Below are 17837 nucleotides of genomic sequence, written 5' to 3' on the forward strand. Positions count from 1 at the left end.
CTTGGTTTCATCCGTCACCACTTCTGAAAGGTCAGAGCCTGGGGTAGGACTCCGGGTCCCAAAGACTGCCCCCTCCCCAAGCCTTCCGGTGGAAACTCGAAAGTCAGCACCGCCGGTCGGCCCTTAGGCATTATTGCAGCGCCCCCCATTGCTTGAGGTTTAAGGAAATCGCTGCCGCGTTCACTTGTCTTCGAGCGGTTGTAAAAATTAAGGTAATGGGTTTCCATGAGATTTGGCCGGTTAAGAGACCAAGAAACCAACCCCTTTATTGTCACCTGAAGTAAATCCGTAAATATTTTGGGGCGCTGTCGAGATCCCGGGCTCCAGATGTTCGGGACTGGAAACCTCCGAGCCCACTTCAGTTGGCTTCCTAGTCCTTGGGGGAGTGTCTCTAAAAGCACCTGCCGACGTTAAGTTCTGGTGTTTTCGGAGAGGGGCCGACCCGGTGCGTCTCGGGGAGCTTTTTTAAAATGTGTACTGCGACTTGAGTGTGTGACCCTGGGAACGTCAATTAACTCCACGTTTCCCGAGTGTGGCTCGAGCCTGGCCGCGGCGGAGGCTACGACCAGCCAGGCGCAGCCGGGCCTCGGGAGTGCCCGGGCCGGGTGGGCGGCGGCGCTCGGGCAGAGGCGCGCGGGCGCTCGGACGCCACACGCCGGGGCCCCGCGGGGCTTCACGCTGGGGGAGAGCCCCCGGCGCGGACGCGGGCTGGGGCTCGGGGTCCCGACCGGCCGGGGGCGCCGTCGGCGGAACTCGCGCAGCCGCACTGGGCGCGCCGACTCCGGCTCCTCCTCCCGGCTCCGTAGTAAGCATGGCGGCGGCGGCGTTCGTGGTCCCTCGGGTGAAACAGAAAGCGGGAGCTACGCGGAGAGGGAGCGAAGAGCGGGGCTGAGGCGGCGCCGTCACTACCGGAAAACAACCTCAATAGTCAGAGCGCCAGCGGCCGCGGCGGCCCCCGAGAGCTAACTCTGCCGCTGAGGCAGAGAGAACGATCAGGAACCCGAAGAAGGGGCGCCAGGGGAGCCGCCTTCCTCCGCCTCAGAGCGGCGTGACTCGGAGGTGAGAGAGCGGGCACTCCCTCCGAGAAGGCGGGGGACCCCGATCCGTCCCGCCCCGGAGCAGGCGCCGCGGAAACCGTTAGGCTGTGGCTCAGGGCCGGGACGCCAGCAAGGCTCGGCCCGTCGAGGGGCCCGGCCGCCCCACCCCATCCCGGGCGCGCGCTGCGTAGAGGGGAGCGGGCGGGGCACTGGACCGGTCGACTTGCTCCGCACCTGCCGGGGCCGAGTCTCGCCCGGACGCTCTCGCGGGGGCGCGGCCGCCCTCCCCTCCGTTCCCCGCCCCCTCTCCGGCGGCCCGCGGCGAGCGTCGCGGCTCCGGAGGGCAGGGGGCGGGCGCGCAGCCCTCGGGAGAGATCACCCTGCGCCCGCCGCTCCTGCGGCTTTGGCCGCCCAACAGCCGCGGAACTTGAACGCTTTTCGAAGAGCGTTTTCCCCGCTCCCCTGGGGGTTAAAACCTCGAAAACCCGCCCTTGTTTGATCCGGTGTGGCTGCTGCCTGTACCTGGCGGCTCCTCTCCCCAGGTGAGTTAACCACCTGTTCAGTCGGGAGGTGGACCGGAGGCTGCAGCCCTCGCCCTGTTTAACAGCCTGGATCTTTGAACTTTTGACACGGCTTTGTGTTAGGTAAAGGAAGATGAATAAATAATTTCGACGTCAAATTGCGAGCAGAACGGTGGATGATTTAATAAGTGTGGTCGTTAATTCTTTTATTAAACTGCTGGCTTTAAAACAGCCTTGGGATATTTGGGGGTGGGGGTGTGACGGTTGCTAGTGTGCTAGGGATCGAGAATTAGATTCTTTTGAGATTTTATGTAAATTCCTTTGGACACCTTTGTGGCTGACCATCTATTAAGATTAACAAACTGGGAGGATTTTCGTTTTCTTTTTACAGCGCTATTCTAATTATGTGTTCACTGTGGACTTTTAAAACTGAGCCTCATAATTTTGCTTCTTACTGTGGTCTGTATTTTTAGTTCTTGAACCAAAGTGTATGTGTGTGTGTGTGTGTTTGTATTATAAGAATGAAATAACAGTTGAACTCTTTCTGTAGTATTTTATCATATGCTTTTACCAGCACCAGCACTAACCATATGCCACTCAGGAGTTGGAGCCATATGTTAGGCAGAAACAAATTGAGTTTTGTGGCTCTGATTTTGTATTTGGATAAATATTTAGTTTTTGTGTATTAGCTAAGTCTGTAATTCTTGCCATCTAGTAAGTTTTGTTTAAAACACCTTAAAATGTTAAAGATAAATGAGTCCCTTACTGCCTTAATGTTTTCTTTTTTGAATTAATTTATCTCAAGTAAGGAGTTAAAGTATCCACTGAGATAGATGATGGGCCTACCAGAAAGCATTGGTAAAGATTTTTAACATATCTTTTATAAACTATAACCTAAAATTTTATTTTTAGCATTTTAGCCCACTGGTAATTCTTGCTATCACTAATAACACCCATTGTGGGAAGACGGGATGATGACTTGACAGGAAAACAATCTTGTTAAAATTTCTATGTTAAATTTCATACTTAAAAATTGCAGTACTATTAAAATTACTGTTTTCTTCTTCCCCTTTACAGATCGTCTCTCCGTTTTCTATGTGTAGGTTAAGTGAAAATTTTTATCCCAGGCTGTCTACCCTCAGCCACTTGTATGCTTCTGTTAACTCCCCATTCTTTTGTCTGAATCCTCCAAATCATGGAATGTTCAGGAAAAATTAGCTCTTGGTTAACACTCAACTCAGTCAAGCATGATTATAAGGGTAGTTTGCTTTTTCCAAAATTAATGATATGCATGGGGGGGAGCAGATTTTTTTTGGTCAGATTTGTGTCATCACTTCTTCATTGTAATTGAAAGCTGATTTATTTTACCATGCATTTAATGATCCCTTTTACTTGTTATATTTCTACAGTATAGTATTAAGCATATCTTATTATTGATTAAGAAAAAAATTTCTCCTTCCCTGGCCAGGCAGGTGAAGGGTTGAGAGATTCTGTAAAACTCAGGGGGGAAAAAAAGAGGGAATGCATAATTAATAAGACTTGATGGTTTTTTGGTAATTACTTAGGCAAAGGACATTTAATTTATAATTTAGTTTAGACTTATGGGTAATAGTAATGCTTATTTTAAAACATTTGTGTTTTTAAAGTGTTCATATAGCAAGGCTTGTGCACCTGATATTTTGCCTATATTTTAAATACAATTCGGTGATATAGTTTTGCAATACTCTACTATAATTTGATGTATCCAAAACAGGCTTTTTTTTTTTTAAATAAAACATTCTTGGTGCATTTTTTCCATACAATGAGTCTAGATTGTATCTTAGAGATGAAGGATATGCACATGATTTTCAAATTTATTACCCAGGTAGTCAAAAGATAAGTGATTAATGGGGTTTTTGTTTGTTTTTCTTCTTCTTTTCAGCAATCTCTAAAAGACTTCAAATAAATTCTTAATCTCTGGATTTAGATTACTGTATATACCTAGTCTATTGAGTCTTTTTTTTTTTCTGTCATATTGCAAAACAAGAAATGTGGCTCTCCAGTGTATCAGTGTCAACAACAACTTTTTAAAAGAAAATTTGTGACCAGTAACATTGAAAGGCAAATTTTGTTCTTTTACATGTATTATGAGTTTTTATAATATTCTTAATACTTTGGTCTTTATTTCAGAATATTTTACAGTGGTCTCTTTTTATGTATTGATTCTTAACTTTCTATCCTTCCACTATTATGGTTTTGCTGGTCTTTAATATTTATTTTCTAAGTTTGCAGTATAGCCTCTGATCTTTCAGGTTCCTGTATAGGTGTCATCTTTTGATGTTTTCCATTTCTTTTCACCCATTATATGTTCTCAGACTATTTTTTTCTCCAAGATAGAAGAATACACTTGGGAGATGGCATGTGCCCAGAGGGTAATGAAATATCAAAATGAGGATAGAAAAGCAGTGTGATATGTGCCTTCAAGTAGTTACAAAAGCATTGGGGATACTAGACTTATACAGATCATTAGCAAAACCTATACGGTAGTACTATTAAAGTGTGTGATACCAACTGTAATTTAAAGCACAGAGGTAGAACAATCCTGGCATTTGGAGGAAGTCAAACTTGAAACTTAGGAAGGATTTATATCAAAGGAATTGTCATTTCAAAAGAGATTGACAGGCAGAGTTGGAAGTAGTAGCAAGGAGACCAGTCTGAGAGCATCCAAGGACAAGTATTAGAAAGGTTAAGTAGAGATTTTAGCTAAGCCAAAGACTGTGATCAGAAAGTAGGAAATAATTGGGCAAAACAGTTTGGCTATATCATTAGGAACCCATCAATGAAAGAATTAAGCATCCTGTTTGGTACATTGATAGTTAACCTTCATGTATAGCTGGTAGCTATATGTGTGTGTTTGTATAGCTTAGGTCAAAGGTCAGCAAACTTTTTGTAGAGTACTGGATGGTTACTTTTGGTCTTCCAAGGTATTTATAGTCTCTCTGGAATATTCTTGTTTGTTTGTTTGCTTAGCTCAAGGGCCACATTAAAAATAAAGTTGTCTGTGGGCCGGATTTGGCTGTTGGACCTGGTTTGCAGACTGCTAGCTAATAATTGGCTAAGTCATTATCCATAGAGCACATACTATGAAGTATCTTATTTTGCCTACATGGTTGTTTGGTGTGTTTTTAACTATGCTTTATGTGTTTTTCTATATGGTATACTAAAAGTAAAGAAAATAATGCTAAATAAGTAGTACTGTAATTGGTATTTTGTAGCCAAACTTCTAGCAAGGTCCTGGAATAGGTCTCAGAACTAGGAAGTGAAAAAAGAAAAGCCTTTGAGCTCGGCCTTACAGCAGTGAAAATAGCTACACAGTGATTTCATAGAATTTGTATAAGGTTAAGTATATTAACTGACTGATGGTTTAACATTTTTTAAAAACTAAACTGGTGTTTCAAAAACCTTGGCTAGGGTACTGGTGACTTGTAAGTGACAACAGAGGAGCAGGCAGTAGGGAACCTAGTTTTTAAAAGTAGTCTAGGGTAACTTAGTGAAAGAACAAACAGTTGGAGATCCTGTATTAACTCCAAGAAGTCACTGTGTGGGACAGTGTAATTTGATATTTACATTATGAGCTTGAGTCATCAAGAAAAGTTATATGGTACAAATTAAAGCAGAGAAAGAAGATCTAGCCCTCTTTTAAAATATTTCCATTAAAATTATTTTAAGATAAGCTGTGATGATTTAAAGGATAAGTATTAGTTATTTGAAAATTCATTTACGTGAAACATCTGTTTGAAGTTTCTAAATATGTAGAGCATATTTCTAAGGCGGTGCTGTTCTCTCAACCTCCTGTTTCCTGTCTTATTACCAGGTTAGTAGTGGTGCCTCTGGTTAGAGCTTCATGAATCAATTAGCTAAGGTTACTCTATATGTTATTGTATCAGGAGATAAAGAATGTAGCATAAGAGCATGCTTTCATTCAATAGGCATTAGTAAATAGGTTCCATATATTAGGGTTGATATTAGGTGCTGGGAAAAATAAAAATGTTTTTAGATGGGTGCTACCTGGATAGAATCAGTGGTGGGGTTTTTTCCTGTTAAAAACATTAAAACCAGGCAAAACTGAAAGACTTAAGTTAATTTTTTATGTAACATTTTTCCATCCTTGGTAAATGTCTTGAATTTTAAGGCAATGCAAACCCTTTGAACTAAGTTTTAACCTTCATAAATTGGTACCTAATGAAAGTTTGACTTTGGTTTTAAGAAGAAATTAATAATTTACTCCCTCCTACCCCAACTTTTGTCAGTGCTTGAAACAGCTTCCCCGTTCCTGCTGTTTTCATTTCCTAAGTAGAAGATAAAATGCCTTGGATGATGACTCAGATCTAAATCTTAGTTCCACCTTCACCATTCATCAGCCCTATTGGTTTCAGGTTAGGTTTCTTATCTTTGTTTTTCAGTTCTTAAAGTAGAGAAAATTAAAGCTATCTTGTTTTCCTTATAAATATTGTGAGGACCCAATGTTGTACCATTTAAGTGCTTACGTTAATACTACTGTATCGGACAAAAATGCCCCCCCCCCTTTTTTTAATAAGACCAGAAATCTTAAGTCTAAGTTTTATCCTTCTAAGTTCTGTAAACATAGTATGTTTCCAGTTAATATTTACTTTACTCTAAAGTTTTAACTGCTTTCTTGGCAAAGAGAATACATAGAAAAATTTACCATTCTTATTAATCTTTCAGTATAGTCCATATCCAGTGTGCCTTTGTCCCTTTTTGCAAAGGAATACTGATCTTCTGTTCCAGATAACCTCAGATGTTCTTTACAAAGTGAGGTTAAAACTGCAAAAAGTGAATTCCTTATGGCTTTCGTTTTTTAAATCCATTGTTGAGATCTCTTTGGATTTTAGGGCCTATACTAGTTAATTTTTTAAATCCTACACGAACCTGCCAGGTATATAGTGGTACTCTGATTTTACAAATTTAATTTTAATTCTGACTTGACTTATCTCTTCCCTCAACTTCTTGAGACTCTTTATATGCTTTTTGTTAGAAATACAAAGTATGTATGCTTTGTAATAAACCTTAACATAAAAGTTAAATCTTATAGATGTATGTATTAATCAGCCTGTCAGAAATGTTGAAAAGAGTTGTTTTGTTTTTCATTTTTCTTCTTGAGAATCCACATTTTAATACATATTTGAACAGAATGATTTTTTAAAGTTATATTATTCCTTCACTGTCTACTTCCCCAGTGAGGAATTATTTTAATTGATTTGTGTATATAGTTTTCTTAAGTAAACCTGCAGCCACAGAATTTGGAAGGGAAAAATCTTCCTACTGGAGGTTCCAAACGTTTCGTAAGTACATTTGAAATCATAGTTAAGACTTCACTTTTTTAAAATAACTTTAAAGTTATTTTAAAACATTTAAAATAACTTTAAAGTTATTACAGGTTGAGCATCCCTAATCTAAAAATACAAAATGCCTCACAGTATGAAACTTTGACTGCCATCATGATGCCACAAGTGGAAAATTCCATCCCTGACTTCATGTGATGGGTTGCAGTCAAAATGCAGGCGCACTAAAAATATTGTATAAAATTACCTTCGGGCTAGGTATATAAGGTGTATGTGAACCATAAATGAATTTTGTGTTTAGAGGTGTGCCCCATCCTCAAGATATCTCATTTCATGGTAAATGCAAATATCCTAAAATCTGAAATTGAAACACTTATGTTTCCAGACATTTCGGGTAAGGGATATTCTACTTGTGTATTATGGAATTTGCTTTACAAAATGTCATATACAACAACTCTTTGGTTAAGATATAGCATGAGGGTGTAGTCATTTCATTTTCCACAAAGTAAGTTTTTCCTAAAATTTGCTTAAATGAAAAAAGTGAGAATTTATAATTTGTGATTTCATTAGGATTAAATTTTCTGAATTGTTTGGGTTTCTTAAGATAGCCATTCTTAATTATGTCTTCGTTCATAAAATTTAATTTTTCATGAAATATTTTCATTTGCAATTTTTTTTACATTAGTATAATAGTTTGACGTACAAACCTTTGTTTCTTTAGTAACTCTTAGAACCAGCTATTTCTACCAGTACTATTCTTTAAGTACCATAGTATGACAGATTTATTTTTTGTCCATTACTTGAGCCTTGGAAAAACTGGCCTGTGTGTAATAGAGTGGTCTGGTTAAAACATGGGGCAATTTTCTTTTCCTTCAGCCATCTTTTAGTGTTCTTCCTGACTAATATTTCAGAAACGTGAACTTATTCAAATCATTCCTCAATTTTAGAAATAAAATCATATTGCTTTCTTTTTTTACATTTTTTTTAGTTGTCAGTGGACCTTAATTTTATTTATATGCAGTGCTGAGAATTGAACCCAGTGCCTCACACATGCTAGGCAAGTGCTGTACCACTCAGCTACAACCCCAGCCCTGGTATCACTATTTCTGCTACTTCAATTAAAATCTCTCTTGTCTTTTTGAGAATTCACATTCTGTTGATATGCTATGACTATATCATCATTCCCCTCCACTTCCCAATTTCATAATATAGTGTAAAGAACATATGTACATTTCGCTTTAGGCAAAGACATAGGTTTGTTGTCTTCTCCCTGGCTTCATATAAACATAATACTTTATGAGCCTTGATTTCTTCATTTTACAGTGGAGTAATTATAGTACCTGTCTCTCAGAATACATTGTTACAAGGATTAAGAGAGAGCCCAGTTAAAAAGGCAAATACAATGATTGCCATAGAATATTTTTATCTAGAACTTAAGCAGACATGTCTAATCATTATTATCCAGGTATCCTATTCTTATTTTCATTGTCTGTTATTTATTGAAAACTTTAAATGTCCTAGATACTTAGAATATGAATGTCACAAAAATGAATGTCTTACTCTCTTCTCTCTAGAAATTCACAGACTAGGATAAGAGATAAAGACATGTAAATAATTACATATTTTTAAATAATTTTAAAAAATAGAATACTTGTCTTCTTTTTCCTTGTAAATCCATACCTTTAATACTGAATTGCTGTGCATTTGCATATTACTCACAGAATGTCATAATTGTGTATCCTGATGTAGCATTATATATATATATATATATATTTTTTTTTTTTTTTTAACTTGTCTGACTCAACTATTAGAACATGAGCTACTTGGGTTTGAACATTACTGCTGGGCTTGGCAGTTCTTAAAGAGCAAGTAGTAGTATTTCAGGCATTGTTGGCAATATGGGCTTTTATATCTAATTAAGCTGAGCTATACGAGCACAAAAGCAGCCATAGATAAATTACAAACAATGGGTGTAACTGTATTCTAATTAAACTTTATTTATAGAAATGGGCAGGCAAGCCAGATTTGACCCACAGGCCTTAGTTTGCTGACTGTTGAAGTGCTATATACCCAATGCTTGGCAAATACAGGGTACTCAGTAAATAACATAACCAATACGTATTAAACACTTTGTATGTTCTGGGTGCTGGTCCACATAATTTTACATGCATCTCTTAATTCTTAAAACAACTGAGGTAGATGCTTTTATCACCATTTTAAAAATGAGAAAACTGAAGCACATTAAATAACATGCCAAAGATCATACAACTAGTAGGTGAAAATCTGGGATTTGAATCCAGGCTTTCTGATTCCATTTAATTGTTAAATCGTACCATTTCTAATACATCAAATCTAGGAGTGTAATGATGATTCTGTATCAGGAAACATTAGTGTAATTTACTGTGTTAATAGATTTAAGGGGAAACTTATCTCTTTGGTGCTAAAAATATCATTCCTAAAATTAAATTGTCCATTCTAATAACTCTCACTCAACAAGAAATAACCTTACAAAGATTCTTACTCAACAAGAAATAACCTTATACTCTGATAGTGTAATATTAGAAGCACTTCTGTTGAAAGATAGGAATATAACATTGGTCCAGAAGTCTTAGCTAGTGCAGTAAGAAACCTGAAAAATGATTAACTTTTAGATAATGGGAGAGAAATATGCCACCTTTGTTATTTATAGTTGATATGACTGCTTACTTAGGTAATACAAGACTATCAGCTGAAAATTAATGAAATTAATAAAAGGTTTGTTATGTGACTAACCATAAAGTAAACATCACTTTCTTATATACCAGCAATAACAGACTATGGAATACATTAAGAAAAAGCAGTCTAAATTACAGAATACTTAAGGAATTTGTAAAATGCATAGTAACTATATGAAGAACCAAGAAGATCTGAATGAATGGAGAAATACTACATTCCTAAATGTGATAACTTAATAATATAAAAATGGCAGTTTACACTAGATTAGTTTAGAAAGTCATTATAGGTCTAATCATAAATTCAGTAGGGTTTTAAAAATAGAATTTGCCAAACTTGATGGTTCAAAATTAAGAAGGGGAAATGTACAAGAATGGCAAACAAAATTTCAAAAAGTATAACAAAAGGAAATATACCCACTGAAGATCAAAACATTATTGTAAAGTACAGTTATTAAAATAATTATTTGGAATAGGGATAAGCATGTTGATCAGAGGGGAAGATCCACAAATAAGAAGAAAAAGATGACAAATGGTTGAGTAATGGAAGCACTATTCTATACTTGGTGTGGAAAAATTGGCCATCCAGTTGGGGTAAAGATAGATAGGTACCCACTTTTTGGCACTTGCAAAACTAACTTCCAAATGAACTAAATATCTCTTTTTAAAAAATGGCAAAAGTTTTAGAAGCATAGCTTTTAAAAAGTTTTGAGATGATGGCCTTTTCAAGTGAGTCATTAGATACCAGTTTAAAATGCAGTCAAGAGACTAGGATAAAATATTTGACATGTAATAGATAAAATTAATAAATTCAGAGTTCATAAGATTTGCCTATAAATCAATATTAAAAAGACAACCTTGTAGAAAATGGGAAAGAATATAATCAGTACATACATAGAAATAGAAATATAGATAGCCTGTAAAAGTTTGAAGAGATGCTCATCTACATCAGTAACCTGAGAAACTTAAAACATCAATAAGACTGTTTTAAAAAATGAAGATATATCATACGAAAAAAACAAGACACTGACCAACATATGTGATTTTATTTACCTAACAATTACTGCCAGAACACTTCATATACACAGGTAAGTACAGCACAAAAGTCTGTAAGGGTACATACAATAGTTGGTGGCTACAGAAAAGGAACTTGAATTTTGGGGGAAAGAAAAAGTTTAATGTTGATGTGTACTTTTCTAAGTATAAGCAGGTTGTGATATAACAAATGTAATAAAAATATGAAGATTTGACTTCAGTGATTATGATAGGTCCTTCTTTCATCATACCTTCTAATTGGACGGCCTTGGTTCATGTCTATTTTTCTGCGTAATTTTTAATAGCACCTCCTTTCACTTGCAAAGCCTTTCCAGTTGGCATCTAAAGTCATTGGTGCTCTTAGAAATCACAGTTTCAAATTTGAAACTGTGATAAAGTGGGTTAAAGAAGTGAGAATTTACTAGTGATCCATAATCTTTATAAACATACCCGCCAATCCAGACAATGTTGCAGTTTATTTTCTGAGTTTCTATTATAAAAGCATTTTTTCTTTTTTAAAATCATGGGACCAGGAAAATAACTCAGTAGAGTGCTTGCTTCATATGTGTGAGGCCCTGGTGTCCAGTCCCAGCGCTACCAAAAAGAAATTGTGATTATCAATATAGATTTGTTCTCCATATGCCTGGATATTTTGATTCCCCTCCTGCTAGTATCAGAAACTAATTTTTTTCTTTCTTCTTGTGTGTGTGTGTGTGTGTGTGTGTGTGTGTGTGTGTGTGTCATGTTGGAATCAAACCCAAGGCTTTTCACATGCAAGGCAAGTGCTCTGTTGTGGTACACCTGCAGCCCCAGAACCTAGTATTTTAAGAAAATTGGTGCTAAAAGTCAGGAGACAAGTCAACAGCTTGAGAGAAAGACGGAGTAAAGAGAAGGAATATTTTTTTTTTAAATAAGATGAGGTTTAGGCACAGTTATGCACATCTGTAATCCTGGTTATTCCAGAGTCTGGGGCAACAGGATCACAAGTTTGAGGCCAGCGTAGGTAATTTAGCAAGATCTGTCAGAAAATTTAAAAATTTTTACCACTATCACTGTGCCGCGGACATGTGGCTTAATGGTAGAGTGCCATTGTGTTCATTCCCTAGTACTGCAAGAAATAAATAAATGAATAAATAAAATGGGAGAAGATGTGTGTGTTCAGAGGCAACTATTTTTTTTTTAACCCAGGCCTTTATAAACAAAGGATTTTTAAATAGATAATTTGATTGACTCATAAAGGACTGAGTTCTACAAACAAGTGTGTCTTCTAATGGAAAATAAAAAGTGTTTATTGATTTTCTTATGATAGAATTCTCTATTTGTAAAGATTTAATGAAGGAAACAGTAGTGCAGATTTTACATAGGAATTCAAAACCTGTTGCTGTGGGCAGAAAATATTTAGAAACTGCTGGTTTAGTCGTACGTCCGAAGTCACTCTGATTGGTATAATCAAGAATGTGAAATTCTAAGACTGAAGTAAGCAGTCTTTAATATAAAAATAGTACTTCTAGAAAGGGCATAAAATATTTGTAGGTGAAAATAGAATTGTCTCAGGTATTTATCTTTGACACTAAAGATAGTCCAAATTCTCCAGATGTTAGAGCTGTATATGGAATTCAAGATGTCATTTAAAGAACAATCAGCTGGTCTTAGGTGTACACTATCAATTTTTTAATGGGTTGGCGTTGATTTGGAAACAGCTTTTGCTCTTGTTGCCATAGTTTTCTGACTAGAAGTATCTTTGTTAAATCTTTTTCATTAACAGTTCTTTTGGAATTTATTTGAATCAGATTTTCATTTTAATAACTATTAAAGTGATTTTATGGTGAAAAAGCAGAGGGTGTATCTCATGAATGCCTAAAATTATATAATATTTAATGCATTAGGTAATGACAGTGGTTCTGAAGCCCTCCCCCTTTTATTAGTCCTCTGTTCACTTAGGGGTGAGGTTTACCCGTCTTACCCATTGTACTTCTTCCACCTTTCCAGTGGACAAGGAATTGAATATGAATACAATACATTAGTTATAATAAATTTGCTAATAATCTACGTAAACTAGCCTTTCTCTTACAAGAATATGATTACATATACTTGCTTATATTAGATTAAACCTTATGAAATAGTTATTTTAAAGTTTTTGACTTTAAATGTCAATTTCATATGGTTCAGCCTATTATAAAACTATGATTACAGTCACTGCCCTATACATAAAAATACTATTATACATATCATGAAAATACATTGTTATTTAAATAGTGTAAATTCATAAATAGCACATGACTGATGAAATGTCACCATATAAGTGAAATTGGACACCTACTTCTAAAAGGATAAAAGTAGTAAATCAAAAATATTGTTAACTGCAGATATGCATCATTGTACACTATAGTGTTAAACAACTTTCTCCAAAAACTAAATTGAGTGTGAGAATGGTGGAACTAAAAGATATAGTAATTTATAATTAAAAACCTGTAATAATTTATAAGAAGCTGTCACTCAGGCCTGAAATTGTCAGACCAGTTGAAGATACCACAAAAACTATTACCAGTTAAAGAAAGCAGTGATGATAGATCTACAGATAACAAAGTATTCTTCCCCACAAATTGTAGGGATCCCATCACCTTGCTTATCAATTAGTCTTAGTAGAATCCTGAATTAGTGACTCTAATAAACCCTAGAATTGTATGTATTTAAGTTTGTGGATGACACTTTTAAGTTAGAATTCATTCTGCAGGTTGCTAGTAAGTACCCAAGGTCTTACACAGAAAATAAGAGCTAAGGAATTGTGTGTTATTTTCTTAAAAATCAATAACTTTGGTTTTTCTTTTAGTTCTGGGCATATCTAGAGTACATTGACTTTAATAAGTGGTGAACTGTGGATCATTTTTTTTTTTTTACTCTTTATAGTTTATTTTTATCGGTCCATTATAGTTATACATAATAGTGGGATTCGTTATGCCATGTTTGTACGTGCACATAAAATAATTTGATCAATCTCATTCTTTTGTACCTTTCCTTTCCCTTCTATCAGCCCTCCCCCAAATCACTTGCTCTCCTATACTGATCTCCCTTCTATTATTATTACTATTTTAATTGGTGTACTACAATTATATGTATATAATTTTATATATATGTGCAAGTATGTGTGTACATATATAAACTCAGGATTTGCAGCTGGACATAGCTTAATTTGGTAGTTTTTTTTTTTTTTTCCCTAGTGCTTCCCCTTGCCCTTTCCTCCTCCCTCCCTCATTGGATCATACTTTTAAAAAACTCATAGAGGTCACCCTGTTAAGTGAAATTAGCCAGACACAGAAAGACAAGTATCATACTTTCTATGTGGTAACTAGAAAGAATGACAGAAGGTGACCTGAAAGTAGAAGAGGGACTATTAGGGAAAGGGAAGTAGAAGAGTAAGTGGAATGGGGAAGGGGGAGTAGACTGTAGTAGAGAAGGTAGATAAGACCAAAGCGTGTTATATGCATATATGGAAATGTCACAATGAAACCCATTAATTTATCCAAATAATATGTGCTAGTAATTATAATCTAAGGCATAGCTATTTGGGTCCTACTTTTGATAAATACATTCACTTTTGTACTATCTGCTGGATACATTAAAAATTAAGAGTAGCAAATTTAGATCCCCTGTCAAGAAGGAGTAAAAGACTGAATTTACTTTTCTGCCTGGTCAAAAAACTGGCCAAATTACATGGGACAGTAGCACTTCAGCCATTAGGCATTGAGCAACAGATAAGAGAAAATAAGGCAAGCCTTGTGATTGGTTCAGCTTCCTGGGGAAAGTTACCAGGGCATAACATAGGGAGGGGAACCCAGTTAAGTCTTGGCAGACTGCCTCATTTGAAGAAATAACACTAGCATTCCCAGGAATCCAAGGGAATAGTTTGCTGAGGAGAGAGCTGCATAGGGGGAAAAAAAAAAAACTTTAGAGATAGGGTGAAGGGTTTCCTTTTAAGTAGTCAGCAAAGTACTGATAAATTTATACATTTACATACATCTGAGAAAAGAGCCGCCAAACAATATCCAAGTTCATGCAGAACCAGAAAAAGTGCCTTTTCACACCAGCCATCAAAAACCTCATTCACACAGCATTTGAAGTATTGCAAAGGATCTTGCCTTAGAGGTGGAAATAAATTAATCCTAGACTAAAAGCAACTCTGGGCCTGCAAAAATAAGACCCAAAGGATCAAACTATTTCCTAGTCACTTAACCACATCTAGAGCAAAGCTCTAGATTATTTGTAGGAATAAAAAAGAATCTAGCAGTACACAAGGTAAAATTCACATGCCTGACATTCAATACAATTAATTACTGAGTCTACAAAGAAGCAGGAAAATACAAACCATAATTAGGAGAAAAATCAGGCACCCAGATGACAAAGATGATGAATTTAATGGTCATTAAAACAGTTTTGACTGTTGGAAAGACTGAACATTTTAAGTAGCGATCTCTCCTAGATTAAAATTACAGTGTCAGAAATAAGATACACTGGATGGAATTAATGGTGTGTTTAGACATTGCCAAAGAAAAGTAGTAGATGTGAAGATATAGCAATAGAAATCATCTAACAAAAGTTTTTTTTTAATGAACTATAAAGTATTTGAAGAAATGATGAGAATTTTTCCAAATGAGATAAAAATATCCAAGAAAACACAATAAACAAAAGAAAGATAACTAAAACTACATGAAGGAACATAATAATCAAATCAGTTATAATAAGTTGTAAAAAGAAAACAGATCTTAAAGCAGCCAGAGAAAAACAGAACAAAGATAAGAATAACATCAAATTTCTTATCAGAAATAATGGAAGATGAAACACAATTGGAGCAGCAGCTTTAAAATGCTAAAAGAAAAACCTATCAGAGCTGGGGTTGTGGCTCAGTGGTAGAGTACTCACCTGGCATGCATGAGGCCCTGGGTTTGATCCTCAGCACCACATAATAATAAAATAAAGGTATTATGTCCACCCACAACTAAAACAAAATGAAAAAAGAAATACCTATCAACCTAGTGTTCTTTAGACATTAAAATTGTCTTTAAAATCAAAGGTAAAATAAAGATTTCAAACGTTCAAAAACTGAAAGGATTTATCCTCTTCAGTCCTGTTCTAAAAGAAATGTTAATTGGAGTACTTCAAGCAAAAGGAAAATGAAACCACATGGAAACCTAACACCTGCACAAGGAGCTAACGGAAATTATGGGAATAGGTATAAGTTTTTTATTATTATTTAGATTTCCTTAAAAGATCATTGATAGTTGAGCAAAAATAAGCACAATGATTGTGGATTTTGTAACATGTAAAAGTAAAATGCACAATAACAATTGTGAAAATCAACAACAAAAGGGGAGAGGTTGGAGATGTCTTATTATGAGGTTTGAATACTTATATCTAAAATAGTGTAACTTAAACGTAGATTGTGATAAGTAAAGATGCATGTTACAAACACGGAAGCAACTACTCAGGTTACAACAGAGTTAGCATGTAAGCCAACAAGACAGACAAGGTATAATAAGAAATGATCCAAAGCAAAGAGATAAAGAAGGAGAATGAGACAAATAGAAAACAAATAGCAAGAGAGTAGAGACAAATCCTAACATTAACAGTTACATTACATGTAAATAGTCAAAACAATTAAAAGGTAGAGATTTTTGGATTAGAATTCTAAAAATCAAGCCCACTTCTATGACATCTGTAAGAAATTCACTTTAAGTATAAAGACACGTGATAAAATGATTGAAAAAGATACACTGTGCTAACACTACCCAAAAGAAAACTAGAATCACTGTGTTAGATAATCAGTTAGATGACTGAAATAAGAGTATTGCCAGGAATACTGGGGGTTTTCTCATAATTTTAAAGGGATTAATTCATTAAGAAAACATACAATCCTTAATTATTATGCATCTAATAAAAGAACTTCAAGATATGTGATAATTAAAAAGAAATACGTAAGTATGCCATTTTAGCAGATATTTTAGTACCCATTTCTCAAAACAAGTAGACTAACACCTAAAATGTTAACATTTCTTATAAACAGAAATCCTTTAGATTTTCTTGAATTAAGCAAATATTTTCTGGATACAGTGTCAAAGGCATCATCGATTAAAATGAATTGATGAATTGAACTTCCTAATTTTAAACTTCTGCTCTTCAAAAGACAGTAATACAAAAACAAGCCAGACTGAGAGGAAAAGCTTTGCAAATCAGCTACCAGATAAAGCTAATGTCCAGGATATATATAAAACTCGCTCGCTCTCTCTATATGTGTGTGTGTGTATAAAGCTCTATCAAAACTCAAGAAAACAAACAATCCAGTAACAAAATGGGCAGAACGAATTGATGTTAAACCAAAAAATTATGTGAATAACCATGAACATATGAAAACAAGTTCAACATCTTTAGTCAGTATGGAAAATCTAAGACTGATTGAAAATGGGTAGATTTGTTACCTTGATATTGTAATGGTTTCAAAGTTGTATTTGTGTATCAAAATTTATCCCATTGTACACTTAAAAAATTTCTTTTGTAGTTGTAGATGGATAGAATGTATTTTATTTATTATTTTTGTGTGGTACTAAAGGTTGAACCCAGCACCTCACAAGTGCTAAGGAAGTGCTCTGCCACTGAGCTATAGCCCCAGCCCACATTGTGCATTTTTAAAACATGAGTTTGATGTGTGTCAGTTCTACTTAAGTGAGGCTACTTTAAAAATCCAGTAGTTGGCACTTTGTAAATATTCAATGTTTAATAACGTTTATCTCATAACTGCCATTTTCCAAGAACATTGTTTTTATAACCTATAGAAATAGCAATTTCAATCTGAGAATATAGAGTACTCTCCTAGTATATTGATTGGGCTGAAATCTCCAAAGGTATTTTCAAAATCTCATTAAACTTGATTACTTTACAAATACTTTCTAATGACGTTTAATTTTAGTTTTAGATTGTTTCTAATTGAGGTTAAGAATGTATTCACATCTGGAATGGGGCCTTCAAGAATGAGCTACACCTTATGTTGTTATCAACTTGACATCTTTATTATAGATTACTACTTATGTAAAAATTAGTTTATCTTAGATCTGCATTATCTTGGGACTAGCATAATGAGCTTAGTGGAAAACTAGTTAGAAATTTGTATTTTAGAGCCCTACCTTACACCTATTGAATCAG

The 17837-nt window shown here is 35.8% G+C and overlaps 1 protein-coding gene across 1 annotated transcript in view; it reads left to right on the forward strand.

The window, feature by feature from the left end:
* Positions 1-783: 783 nt before the first annotated feature.
* FNDC3A (fibronectin type III domain containing 3A) overlaps positions 784-17837 on the forward strand; it is a 171830-nt gene continuing 154776 nt past the window's right edge. The window contains 1 exon segment of the mRNA XM_079137696.1: positions 784-1059. The gene's annotated coding sequence lies outside the window, so the exon portion shown is untranslated.

This window comes from Sciurus vulgaris (genome assembly GCF_902686455.1).
Source record: "Sciurus vulgaris genome assembly, chromosome: 4".
Taxonomy (NCBI): Eukaryota; Metazoa; Chordata; class Mammalia; order Rodentia; family Sciuridae; genus Sciurus; species Sciurus vulgaris.